Here is a 14,685-nt window from a genome sequence, read left to right as displayed (position 1 = left end):
TACAGCAAAGTAGCACGAAATGCCATTTATGAGGTCTACTGGTGAGAAGAAAGTACATGACTGTAGGTGTCAGATTCTTTTCTTGGTAGGGCTCATCCTCTCTTCTTCAAATCCACAGTGATTATGTAGTGAATTATTAATGGCTATGTGGTGCTTAGTTGCCGGCTGAGGTTAAACCACGACACAAGGTAAATGCAGTTATTCTGGTGGAAAAGAAGATGATGTGTACTGTTATTATGACTGAGAAATTGTTACATGGCAAAAGGACAGGCTGTCATTTACAAACCATTTTTATATTTAAGGTTCCCTCATTCTCGTGTACCTTTCTAAGTAGTTCCAGACAAAAATGAGAGACTGGGACAAGGATGAAATTTCTTACCTGAAGGTCAGTCAGTGCAGTGGGGAGACTCCCGCTGGGGCCATCCTTGCAATGAGTTCTGCACAGGCAAAAGCCTCTTGCTGGCTCAGAACAGGATCGTGTCCAAATCCCTTTGGGTCAGGGCGATAGGACTAAGGACTATCCAAAGACATTTGGTAAAGGGGAAACTCTCACAGTTTTCTTTTTTAAAGAAAAAGACAGTGACTTTATAGAAGAAAACAGTTGCAGTAAGCCTAATTAGAGAAGTGAAAGAGTGTCTAAAAATACGATTCACAGAAAAACACTCTACAACTATTGGTATTTAAATAACACAGGAAACAGAGAAATATCCTTTCTTTCTTCAGTCACCTCCCTAAATCGTGGGGATGTTACAGGCGTTTAGTGATACTGACTGAACGATTTATTGATTTGAGAATATTTCTTGTCTGGTGTAGAGAAAACATTTAAAAGTCTCTCCGTATTTTCTTCATCACTTAAAAAAAATCTGCAGAAATGAGTATTTTCCTATTTCTGAATTCTTTATCACCTGTAGTTTATGTATGTCATATGCTTTTGTCCAATCTTCCTCTTTAACAGCTTTTGTATGTCATCTGCACTCAATCCAGAACAAATAGAAATATGGTGTGATCTCTTTGTCCACACTACTTACACTATATCACCTGCTTTCTTTTTGTACAGCACCTGGCAAAATGGGATCCCAATCTGCTCTCACGCTGTAAGACTAATTACTATGATGTGGTAGCGACACATTTAGTTTCTAGATGCGTGTGCACATACATGAAGTTTTGTGGGATTCAGAGTAATATGTTACTCTTCCAGAAAAATATTCTTTTTCTCTGAAGCCAAGCCTTTCAAGGAGTTAAAAACTTTATCTTTGTTCTTTGTAACGCACAATTTTATTCCTCTTATGGAAAATGATCTTTCTGCTTTATTAAACCCATAAAAATTTGAAAGTTACAAGACCTACTGGAGAATGTTTACACTCAGCAACGCCTTTTTCTAAGTAGCAATGAGGGTGGCTGCATAGAGTTCTGATCTGATCATTTATTTAAACTATTACATGATTGAATTTTGTTCTGGTTTGTATTCAGGCAGCTTCTCCAAATATGTTAGAGATATCATACATTGAAATTCTAAAGTGGGTGCAGGGCTCCCTACTTTTGTTCTTCTGCACTGATAGTTTTTAAAATGAAAGCTTTAATCTGTATTATATAGGATCATTAATTTCTGCATTTTACACTTGAGCAACAGCATTCTGATTATCTGCAGCAATGAAAAATAAGCAGCCCTGCTCCTGCAGACTTAATTACTTACTGCAGGGCCCATCCCTTCCTAGTTATGGCACGCAATCTGCAAATGGGGTCAAAAACATTATTAAAAACCAAATTACCCACTGGATGGAGAAAACAAACATGCAACTGTGACCTAGAGGACCTCACCAACACAGGAGGCAAGCCTAGCTGCACACATTACATAGCTCTACAGAATTTGCTAAGGAGCTCTGTTCTCAGACAACAAAATAAGCAGCCAAATGAGCTCATCGCACAAGATAGCTATCACAGTATGAAGTGTATTCTGGCTAAGTATTTTATAAATGGGAGGGGTGACCGATGTAGAAATGCACCAATGCGCTTTGGAAAATGTACCGTCTGGTTAGGTGCCTAGATACAGTGTGAGGCTTCTAGAAAATTTGGCTTTGGTAGCAAGGATGAGGAATGTGTCCCTGAAATGTTGCTGTGTGGCCCTCTTGAAAATTATGTTTCCAAAAGTGTGATTCAGCCTTGAAGAAAATTAAAAATAGACTTTCAATAAAGTAAATATATTGTATCTAGCATTCTTTAAAAATAGTACTGGTTGCATTTAAGAGCGAGCAGTAGGAGTTATGAAGGGTTTGGGAGATTTTTAAAAGTTAATAAAATACATTAGTGCTTACAGAAACACATGAAAATGGAACAGCAAACGTGACTAAGAATGAGTCCTTTGAAAAAATAATAACCTATTTGCTTAAACATAGTGTAGAAGAACATGGCATAATATTTATACAATTTCCTTAGTTGAATGGATGAAAAAAATGGATCTGAGATAAAATTTTCTATGTCGAAAATTCTAATGGATGGTAATAGAATTGTAAAGTATAAATGAAATGCTGATCTATTTATATGGACAGAGATACAGTATTTACTTGCAATATTTATAGCAATAGTAGGCTGATCTAATTTATAAGACAATGGGCCAAGGAATCTATTGTTTTGAAATCACATAAAGGCAATAATAAAAGAAAACAATAAAATATTTAAAGTGCATACAAGGAAAATAAGTCCATAAAACACACAGTTAGCATTAAAAGATCATTCAGTACCATTTGGAATGTGCCTATTTGAATACATTGTATTTAATTAATTGTAAGCACTGAAAATTGCTGAAGCTTAAAAATATGATTCAGTCCAGCACATAATAGTATAATATTTTTTTTCTATGAAATAAAAACATTATAAATTATAAATAATAAAACTCCAGGAAAATGATCAGGTTACAACAAAACAGTAGTAAGTTATCAACATGCAAAAATATGAGAGATGCAGAGAGTACACAATTATCTAGATATCAAGAGCAATTCCACAGCAAAGTTTGTGCTGTAATTTAAACTTCAAGCAGTATTAAAATAATTTTTTAAAAATTACATTTTCTGTCTTCCATTTGCAAGTCCAGTAGAATGGACCTTCATGGGGTCGGATTTTTTTTCTTTAATCAGCTACCGATGTTTTTCTATGACTCTGCTCTGCTGAGTTGCTGCTCTGCTTTCCTGACAAGTCCATCTGGATAGATACCCATGATCCAGACTTCTTGCCCACTGAGTTGATATTTCAGCCAGAAGTCACACAGACATTTTACTAGTGCACAGAGACGGGCTTGTCCTCTTTATGCTGGAGGCTTTGGAGTTGTGGGCTTCTTTTTTGCTTCCTGGTGCTGTGCGTCTGCTCCTGAGCTCACTAACAGCATCTGAAATGCCAGTAAGCCCCAGAGAGGATGGCGATGGTGAAGAGAAGGGTAGGGGTGTGGATGAAGAGCTGCAGTGCTCCATCTATCCAAGGGGTGGCACAGGGAGGTTAGAGAAGGTAAGTTGCTCTTTAGGATGGATTTTGCAATAATGGGAATTTGTTAAAGGGTAGGGAGGACTGGAAGGACTAGCAGGGCCAGGGGTGGCTTGTAGTAGAGGGGTGAGGACAGACTGGCTGTGTATGTAGACAAGGAGGCCTGACAGCAGGGGGCTGGAGCTGTGCTTAGGGGTGGAAGAGGAGAAAAGCCCAACTACTTCTGAGCAAAAGCAAGGTAAAGACACAATCACACCTTCCTCTGCTCTGTGGATTCATGTGGCAGCCTGCTGCCCCAGAGTTTGGCTCAAATTCACTTAGCTGCCCTGGCCTGCCTGCACAGCCCTCTGTGCAGAGCATCAAAGCAGGCACAACTTTAGAGACTGTAGCTCATGGAATGGCAGCGTAGATGCCTCAGAGACCCCGCTGTGGCTTGGGGTAGCGGGGGGCTTGAAATCCCCACCTCCTCCTGATGCACATCAGCAGCTTGTGTTGCTCCCTTTCAGGATTGCTGGGGTTAGCCTGGATCAGGTATCTGCTGGCAGGAGTCTAAGACCCAGCCAGGGTGGTACCTTTGCTGACCCTCCTGCCCTGGCACTGTTGGGGAAAGCACATCTTGGGTGCTGCTGCAGAGCTCCTCCTTGATTAGCCTCCAAATCTCCACCTGCTTCTGCACACGAATCCCTGACATCAGAACAAAAATGCAATAGCCCTGTCAAGTTGCTGAATTGGGGATGAGGAGAAATGTTTCAGAAATACAAGATGATTAGTGCAACACCGTGGATAAATGATGGTGTGCTCTCTATTTTTATTTGCCTGATGTGATTCATTGTTGCAGAGGCAGCCTTTCAAGGAGAAAGCCTGAAGTCCTGTTCTTGCTGTTGTTACAAGCGATGCTTGCTTAAATATTTTTTAATATTTAAGCTTGTCACGTTGGTGTCTGGATTTGCAGGCCAATACCTGATATTCACTTTTGTATTCCTAAGGCCAAGGAAACTGCAAAGCCATGAGGTAAAAGAAATGAATGCAACATATCGCCAACGCCTTGCTACATGCTCCAGGAGGAGCGTTAAATCAAATCACATCATTTGCTTAACATTTGCACAATGACAGTAGAGTTTTTGTTTACCCCTCCATCTCAAAACATTCCTGGAGGAAAATGCACAGCAGTGGTTGCAAAGCTGGGTGTTGCAATAGCAGTGTAAAATTATTGTATAGAGGCCCCAGATTGTTAACTCTTTGAGGGAGGAGTGGAGGGAGAAACACACTTTAGATTCTTTTATGGTTCCCTGGAGGGCTTTCAGGCTTACCTTTGCATGGAGGACCAAAGACAACTTGAAGCCCTTTATACATTCAGTGGAAGCCAGCTGTTCCTCCCTGTTTTCATCCTTCAGCAGAATTCGGGGTCCCTCTGCTCTCCTCAATCCCTCTGTCTCACATATCGTCTTGCTGCCATTCCATGACATTTTTCCCTCAGGCTGTAGGGTGGTTTAGCTCCGTTACCATTCTCCTTTCTGTGGCTTCTTTAAATACATACCAGTTTCTCCCTAAATTCCCAAGGAAGATACTAGTGTCTTTGCTGAGAAAAGGTGATTTTTATTGGCCAGTTATCTTTCATTCACAGCTGAGATTTATTTTTTTGTGTCTTGCTCTCTATGTGTCATTTCTGCTGCATAATAAATGTGTCAGTATCTTGCAGTTTTAAATTGTGTATTGGCCCATTTCTAAAGTATGTGTACAATAGCATGGGCTCATTTCAGTTATTGACCACCCTGCAGGTGAATCACTTTAAGAAATACACTGTTTTGCAGGTGGAACTGAAATTATGCCCAGAAAGCCTCCAGGTTTGTGATAACACAGCATCAAAAGACCCAATTTTTGTCACTATACACATGGATTTTAACCTTTCTCATGAAATACCAGGTCCTGCAAATCTGAGGAGACGAGAATCTGAGCTTTTGGAAACAATTAAAAAACTCCAAAACATTACTTATTATGACACAGAAAGCTAGAAATTAGACTGCAAAGCCTCAGAACTTAGGCATTTCAAGAGAAGGATCCCAGGGAGGGGATGGAGGGGAGAGGGTGCTAATCTTGCAGTTTGTAAAGGAGTGAATTATGGCTTGTAAATTCTTGGAGTCAATAAGGTCCTCTTGTGTATAAAATATGATGCTGACAAGGAGGAGCAAAGCTGTATGGAAACATTGGCTGTTATGTTTTACTTAGTGGTGTGCTTTCTGTTTTATTTTACAAATAAATTCTTCCTTTCTCTATTCCTTTCTCTTTGTTTTTCTCATGGTCCACAGTTCTGGACCATGGTCCAATCTGGACTCATAGGAATTGGCTTCTTGCACCACTAATAAAATGCTTTGTGGGTACTTTGTGCGTTGTCTCTCAGTCATGCCTTTTCAGCTAGACATACCATGAGAAAGGAGGTCTGAACACAACTTCAGGTTTTGTGTTTCATTCTCAGCCAGTGCTGGGTCAATGGGTTTTGCAGAGAGGACGTTATGGGGATTGCACCTCTCTCTGGCATGCCTGATATGATTTTCACTGAAAAAACAGTTATGGTATCCCTTGCACAAATTCCTCACTAAAATAAGACATCTGTCAGCTGGACTAAGGCAGGCTTGGATTTAAGACATGTACAAATAATGCAAGAGGGTCATTTTATTCTGATTTATTTTTAATTTTGTGTTGAGAGATTTCTCAGCCTCTACAATGTCTACCACTATTGTTTAAATTATCTTAATTAGAAATTATTTCCTTGCTGGTCCATTTTCTTTATCATCTTGTGCTGTGATAACTGATGAAACATGCTTTAAAGACTTGGGGCCAGAGGGGAAGAAGAGGTGAATGAAACCTGCAGGAAGACTTTGTTTAATGCTTTAATTCTGTGCTTATAAGAGATTGTGTTTATGACAAATCAGTTAACTGAGGTGTTTTGAAAGGCTGCAGGAACAATGTCAAAGGACTTAGCAAAAATTTGTTGAGGTTTTGAAAAAAAATTACCCCTCGGAAACCTAACATTGCTTCATTGTAAATGTGGTGGGTTGACCCTGGCTGGATGCCAGGTGCCCACCAAAGCCGCTCTGACTCCCCTCCTCAAATAGGCAGGGGAGAGAAAATATAATGAACGGCTCATGGGTTGAGATAAGGACAAGGAGAGATCACTCAGCAATTCCTGTCACAGGCAAAACAGACTTGACTTGGGGAAATTAGTTTATTACCAATCAAAATCAGAGTAGGAAAATGAGAAATAAAACCTGAATCTTAAAACACCTTACCCCCAACCCCTTCCGTGTTTCTGGACTCAACTTCACTCCCAATTTCTCTACCTCCTCCCCCCCTGGGTGGCACAGGGAGATGGGGAATAGGGGTTGCGGTGAGTTAATCACACCTTGTCTCTGCTGCTCCTTCCTCCTCAGGGGGAGGACTTTGCACACGCTTCCTTTGCTGCAGCATGGGGTCCCTCCCACGGGACACAGTCCTCCACGAACTTCTCCAAAACGGGCCCTTCCTATGGGCTGCAGTTCTTCATGAACTGCTCAAGCGTGGGTCCCTTCCACGGGGTGCAGCCTTTCCGGAACAGAGTGCTCCAGCGTGGGTCCCCCACAGGGCAAAAGTACTGCCAGCAAACCTGCTTCAGCGTGAGGTCCTCTCTGTCCATGGGTCCACAGATCCTGCCAGGAGCCTGCTCCAGTGTGGGCTTCCCACAGGGTCACAACCTCCTCTGGACATCCACCTGCTCCAGCGTGGGGTCCTCCATGGGCTGCAGGTGGATATCTGCTGCACCATTAACCTCCATGGGCTGCTTGGGGACAGCCTGTCTCACCATGGCCTTCTCCACGTGATGCAGGGGAACCTCTGCTCTGGTGCCTGGACCACCTCATTCCCCTCCTCCTTCCCTGACCTTGGTGTCTGCAGAGCTGTTCCTCTCACATATTCTCACTCCCCTCCCCAGCTGCAGTTGCCCACTTTTTTCCCCCCTTCTTAAATATGTGATCCCAGAGGCACTACCGCCATTGCTGGTTGGCTTGGCCTTGGCCAGCAGTGGGTCCATCTTGGAGCTGGCTGGCATTGGGTCTGTTGGACATGGGGGAAGCTTCTACGAGCTTCTCACAGAAGCCACCCCTGTAGCCCCCCGCTACCAAAACCTTGCCATGTAAACCCAGTACAGTAGGAATTGAGCAACACTGATCTGATTTCAGAAATTGGAATTTGCATTAATGTCTTCTAACAAAACAGCTTTTTGCTTTCTTCTTGGGCTGTGAAGTAAAGCCAAATCATACGAACTTCTAAAGCATATTTGTGAAGTTTCATGGTAGGCTCAAAATTTTAAAATAATGTGACCTTTTTGCTTAAAAAGTAAATTGGGCCCATCCTAGCAATTAAGAGAATTTCTGTTATTAACATAATGTTTAAAAGTAAAAGCACTGTTAAAAGCAGTGTATATTTCAAGTTAATATTTTCAGAATAATTTCAAATTTTTCAGGCTATTAGATAAATATAATATGTGAAATGTGATGATGAACCTTGCAGAGAGCCTGTCTATCTACACCCATAGAATGGACCTAAATAAAATGTCAATAGATACAGAATGCAAATGGAAGCAAATACTGATAAAGACAAAACCATGCATGTCAACAACACTGTTAAAACCGATGTACTTAATTAAAAAAGTGAAGCCAATTAAATTCAAAACAACAGTGCAGTATGTACAAATGCTGGAATAATCATTAGCCCTTGCTGAATAATGGAGGAGTATAGGATTTTTTTTTTTAAGTGAAACAGCAGGGGTGATACATTACACAAAGCAACAATCTACAACAATATGACAATTGAATTACTTCAGCTCCATTAGGCAGGTGTGGAAGAATAATTAGCATGAATTTCTTCAATGGAAAGAAAAAAAAATAAACTTTTGTCTACACAAACCGCTATTTTTTCCCTCCAAAACGATGAGAAAATATGACAATAAGCAGACTGATTAAAACAAAATCTTTATGCCTATCTGCTTTGAGAGTCTGGTTAATCATGGGATAAAATATGTACACGGTGTATTTTCTTATAGTCTGATGATGTTAAAACAGGCCATGATGGCTCACAACAGCTTTTGTTCTTCAGCTGAGGTATAAGCATTGATTACTCAGGTTAAAAATAAAATATAAAAGGCAATAAGTTTTGAATTTTTAAAGTCTTTCTTATGTAAGAGGTATTCAGTCAAGGCTCAGGCTTCATTCAGTCTCTGTTTTTCCATTTCAAATTCAAAACAAATTTGTGACCTCCAATTTCAATCTGAGCAACAACTGTTCTCTAAATTGCAAGAAAGAGTGAACAAACTTCTTAATGTCTCATGAACTGTAAGCTGCTTCTTAAACCCTATTTGCTTCCCCAGCGCTTTTTCGCCTTGGATTTCTACTAAAATAATTCTATTTAGTTCTTTTGAAAGAGATTGATTTGGAGGCAGATAGCCATGCAGTTTACTGAGAGACATTTTATTTTCTTCCTTCAGAATTAAAGAACTGGGTAAACACTAGCACTGGTCATGTTAGAAATATATTAATTACAGATATGGACAGAAGATCTCAAGTGATTAAGTTAGCATATCTTAAGAAGTTGCTGCTCTGCAGCCAGGGAGACTGCAGAAGGATTAATGGTCATTTTATGAGCCGAGGTTGCGTGCTCTGGTAGCTTTAACCAAGCCATTTTACTTGGCATATGCAATAGCCTGTGAGGGGCTGAAGAGCCCCGGGGTCTGTCAACAATTCGTCCTGTCTATACCATCACCCACCACCTCTTTCCCCGTGGCCTTTGGGCAGCTAGTGGGCTTCTTGTCACATATAGTCTTTTGGCAGGCTGCTACCGCCACTCTCCATCCTGAACTCAGCTACTATCTACTGGTGTATGTCCAGGAGTCTCATGTAACTGCATACAGCTCACCTAAGGCTGCGTACACTTCTCTTCTACTACTTGACTGGTTATTTGACCATAATATAATTTTGCTATATTAGCCTAGTGATAGATGTGTTTTCATGCACCTGAGGTGAGTTGCTAGGATCGTGTATTGCTACAACTAAATATCAATATCAATATCAATATCTGAAGGGTGGGTGTCAGGATGATGGACTAGACTCTTTTCAGTGGTGCCCAACAACAACAAGGTGCAATGGGCACAAGCTGGAACACAGGAAGTTCCACCTGACTATGAGGAAAAATTCTTTGCTGTGAGGGTGACAGAGCAGTGGCACAGGCTGCCCAGGGAGGCTGTGGAGTCTCCTTCCTTGGAGATATTCAAAACCCGCCTGGATGCGTTCCTGTGCCCCCTGCTCTAGGTGTGCCTGCTCAAGCAGGGGGGTTGGACAAGATGATCTCCAGAGGTCCTTTCCAACCCCTACCATTCTGTGATTCTGTGATCTATCCCTGTGCATCTTATAATATACTCACATATGGAGTGATCTGTCTGATTCAGTTACATCTAATGTTCTGAGACCCTGCTGGTGACATCTCATTTTCCCATTTAAATATTGATGCATTTGCAAATACATCCTAGTTTGGATCCCATATCCTCAAGTTATAAAAGCTATGTTGACAGCCAGGCAGAAACTATGGAGAAACCACAGACAAAGAATGGGCTGGTTCTGCTGCAATGATGGACATGGGAATGCTAGCACGGACAAGTATCTATTAAAGCAGATGATGCAAAGATAGAACTCCCAGAACAGTTTCCAATGCAAAAAAAAATGGTCCCTGAAAGAATTAGTAGTATTGGAAGTCCTGCTACTGTTCCATAAGACCAGTGTCAAAACATGGACAGCACTAAAAGGTGTAAATCCAGAGAATATGAAAGAACTAAGGAGGGCTAACATCCCTGTTAAACTCTGAAGCAGCCCACAAAGGGCAGAAGCTGCAAACCCATGCAGATGCCCAGCCAGTAACTGAGACAGAGAAAGACACAAGACTGACAATGTTTAGTGCTGCACTATGAACAGTGGACTATGAAAGTGTAATGCACATTGTGCTCAAGGTAATAAACAGCTGGTGATACTTTGGACCAATGTGGACTTCCTAGTGTGTCTAAGCCTCCTTGCCTTCTATCACTGCTCTGCCTTCTAAACATCAATTTTATACAGACTGTTTTTCTAAAATGAAAATTTTAGAAATTTCCTTTCCACAACCTCTGGCCAAAACAGTTTTTTCTAGACTTTTTTCAGACTGCTCTATGACCCTTCCAGCTAACTGCAGTCCCTACTCACCTTACCAAAGGTGTTCAGATGTGTCCTACTCAGGGCTCTTAAAGGGCTACAGTGTTTCCTCTTCCTTCTACGGTTTCCAAATCTTCAAGCTGATGGGACTGCGAGAGCCAAGAGGAGCAAACGTCCAACCACACTCATTAAAACGATTGATACAGGTTGGAAATGCTCAACACAAAAAATGTTTTGTTTCACAGATTAAGGAGTGCCTCAGGTTCCTAGCTACTTTTGCATTTCTGGGTGGTATGCAGGATTACCAGGTATTTGGCAAGTTTCTACCTCAGCATCATTAACCTCTTGGGTTTGAGCCATTATTGCCACAGTCAATTTCTACTGCAGCGCACTGCTTGCAGTCAACAACTCAAGGAAATAGCAGACATCTGTTTGGGCACAAACATTAGGCATTAATGCTTGTGGCTAAAAAACATGGGATTTGTTCTGGGGGTCTCTACAGAGGAAGCTTAAGGGGAAAAACGTCTACATGCTCACCCAAGAGTAGGGAGATGCTGTGGGGGTGGTTGCCATGGTGAGTAGACTCACTACAACAGCTGCTTCCTATATGTCTCAGCTGCTCCATCTTGTGCAGACATCCTGCAGCCAGAAGTATGGCTACCTGGAGAAGTCTCTGGGTCAGGAAAAGTAAAAGATAGGAGTAGAGAAGAGGTCATCTCTAAAGAAGAGAAGAAGAGCTAGCTAAAATCAAAAAGGTAATAGATATGAAATAAAAACAAAGAAACAAATGATTGTAGTTGCCACAAAAGTAGGCAACTCTAGAGACAGCTGTTTTCTTCAAAGATCCTGCTCTGCACCTCTGTTAAACCCTGTCACGCCATGCAACCTACTGAGAAGGATTCAGTCTGGAAGCATCATTACGCTGTTCCAGGTTACTGCTACAGACTCTTCCCTTTCTGCATCCCAGCCCGGTGGGAATGTTACCTTTGTTTTCTTAAGTAGAAGCAAAAGTTGCTTCTTGCAGCTTTTCATCCCTTGAATCACTGACCTACTATAGAAATATGGTGCATACCCATTTATCGGCAGACCTGAACAGGTGGGTGTGCATTCAGTTTCTAGGGCTCAGGAATTGTATTTTTTCAGTTTATTTCCAGGAGGAATACATTATTTTGTTGTTGATGTGCCACAGGAACAGCCTTTTCTGCCTTGTGTTCAGCGATGACTACAGAGTTAGTTCATGGGCAGTTAGAGTTTCAGACAGATCCACAAAAACAGCCCATGAGGAGAGTTTTGCTAATCCAACCTCTGAAATCCTGGCTCTTCAAAAACTTACATGCCTGCCTCAGCATTTTGGAGAGACTGTACAAAGGCACAATAGTCTGAGACCACTTTTAATTAAAGCCACTTCTGAAAGCAGAAATGGTAGTTAAGTGCCTCGGTTTGGAGTTCCCTCCTTCCCTCCCATAATTATAACATATTCCTGGGCTGTAAAAAGCCAGTGCTCCTCTTTGTTTCCAAACCTCTTTGTTTGCAAGGTCCATACAGTCACTGAAAATTTATAGAAGTAAAGTAAGAGGTTCGTAATACTATAGCCTAAGGAGACAAAGCTGATGAAGGAGATCTGCTTAATGCATTTACCTTATGACCAGTTTTGCAGAATATGGGAACCTTTGGGTACGGCCCTCCGTATTTCATAGACTCCCTCCTCTGGAGTGGCTGTCTTGATCACTAGATTAGAAAGTAATACTCGCTGGCTTACTTTCTAGCTTTATTTATGGCTTTCTAAGGATAAAAATTATGAAAGTATCTCTCCCGTGATCCTGCTAGTGAGGGTGCAGCTCCTGAGGTGGATGGGTTTGATTCCCATTTAATAAAGAAGGGAATCAAATCCTGGATACTCATCTCATTTCCAACTTTCTCTAGATGAACCCTCCGAGATTAGCTTGATTATTGTGATGAAGGAGAATCAGCACCTGGGTGGGAGATAATACTTCTCTGTGGTGCTATTTTAGTTGGTTTCTGTTGGGAAGTCTCGGCCTGGAGCTGGAATGAAAAATGGAGGCTCCATATGAAAATTGAATGCACACGCATTAAGCCTACTCCAGGGTTAATGATCCCTGTGCCAAATATTTGGATACAACTGCTATTTATCAGACAATGTTAGACTGACACACACAGTCTGTATTTGTCTCATCAAAAATAAATTCTAACTTGTACTAAATGTGCAAACTCCTAGCCATCGTAGCTATTTTTTCCCTTCATCATATGAGTGATCACATGGTGTTATTTGTCATGATAACCTAAGCATCATACTTAGGAGATGAACTACATTCATGTTATCTGCAAACACCATGTCCTTCCTTCCCCCTTCTCATCCCAAATATATTTGAAGCATAATAAAAAGGCTTTTAAAAACTGGTACAGAGTGAATAATCCCCTGAATATTTATTCCCATTAAAAGTACATGTTTCTTCCTTTCTATGAATATTTTTCAAATACCAATGATTTCAGCTGGTTTGCTTATAAAAAAGACTGCAGACATTACTAAAGGAATTGGCAGCTTTTATTCACAAGAGAGTTTTCTCTGGAAGGGAAGTGTTTGGTGAATCCTCTTTCTTGCTTACCCCTAGCAGTTATCACTGCATATAAAGAGGTTGGATGAACCCTGAAGGTAGTAGGAATGTTTGTCCCTATACAAGCATGTTAGAAATGCCAAGTTAGTGTGACTAATGGCTAAGACAGAAACCAAAGCCGGTGTTCTAAGATGAATAGAAGCATTAGAGGAAAAACGAGAATGCAAATCCCACATTGTTAGAAACACAGACCTTATGTCTGCTCCAGAGATTTTTTTCGTCAGCTCTTATAGCTCATGGGCTTCTTCACTGTACAGAACAATTGTAAAATCTGCAAAAACTGGGAGAGGTAGAGCCTGTAGAAGCTGATGTTTGTATTCAAGGTTGCTTGATGGAAGCTGTTAAGCAATACTGAAATGCTGGCAGGAATCCCAGAGTTTGGAGGGAATTTCCATGTGCTGACTCAAGACATGAATTTTAGCTCACTGGAGTCCTACACCTGATCCTACTGAGGTTATGCGATCTGGAAGCAAGGCTTGAGTTCAAGGTGAACTACTGCAATTCTTAACAGCACACGTAGAAGCTACAAAAAGGAAGACTGATGGATGTAAACACATAGTATATAGCTCACTATTATATAGAGTACTGCTCTGAGGAAAAATTACAAAGTCATTCAGCTGAACACCAAGTCAAGCAACATCATCTGGGAATGGGGGCAGCAAAATTCTTGCCCTCCCAAATTGACAAGACAGATTAACAAGTGTTTTGTCAGCCACAGAGATCCAACTACGATCAAAATATGTTGCTGCTAGAAATACCTTAAATACAGAAGAGAGTATCAATGGCCTTTAAAGGCTTGCCGTTTCCTGGACTGTCTTACTTTTTTATGCACTACTTTTAGCAAAGCAAACTTCTATACTTACATTTCAGTATGGAAGTATGGTCGATTGACACTGAATATAAGGAAATAATTCTTTACTATGAGGGTGGTGAAATGCTGGAACAGGTTGCCCAGAGAGATGGTAGATGCTCCATCCCTAGAAACATTCAAGGTCAAGTTGGACGGGGCTCTGAGCAACCTGATCTAGTTGAAGATGTCCCTGTTCACTGCACAGGGGTTGACCTAGATGGCCTCTAAATGTCCCTTCCAACCCAAACCATTCTATGATTCTATGAAGTTAAATCTCTTAAGTGTTCTAGATACGTTAGGGTACAAGGCAAAAATTACTAATGAGAAATAATTTTTCTAACAATTCTAGTGCAAATGGAAGCACTGGATTCCAGTGTAGATGTAGAAGTAAGATGATTTTTCTGAAAGAGAAGGCCATGCAGAGCCTATCCCAGCCCTTGTGAGAGCAATTTAATCAAGCTGCAGGGCAATAATGGGAAGAGACCCTTCTTTAACAAATGTTTATGTATTCCTATAGGAAACTTGC

Source organism: Phalacrocorax aristotelis, chromosome 2, assembly GCF_949628215.1.
Source record: "Phalacrocorax aristotelis chromosome 2, bGulAri2.1, whole genome shotgun sequence".
Taxonomy (NCBI): Eukaryota; Metazoa; Chordata; class Aves; order Suliformes; family Phalacrocoracidae; genus Phalacrocorax; species Phalacrocorax aristotelis.
This window is presented reverse-complemented; position numbering follows the sequence as displayed.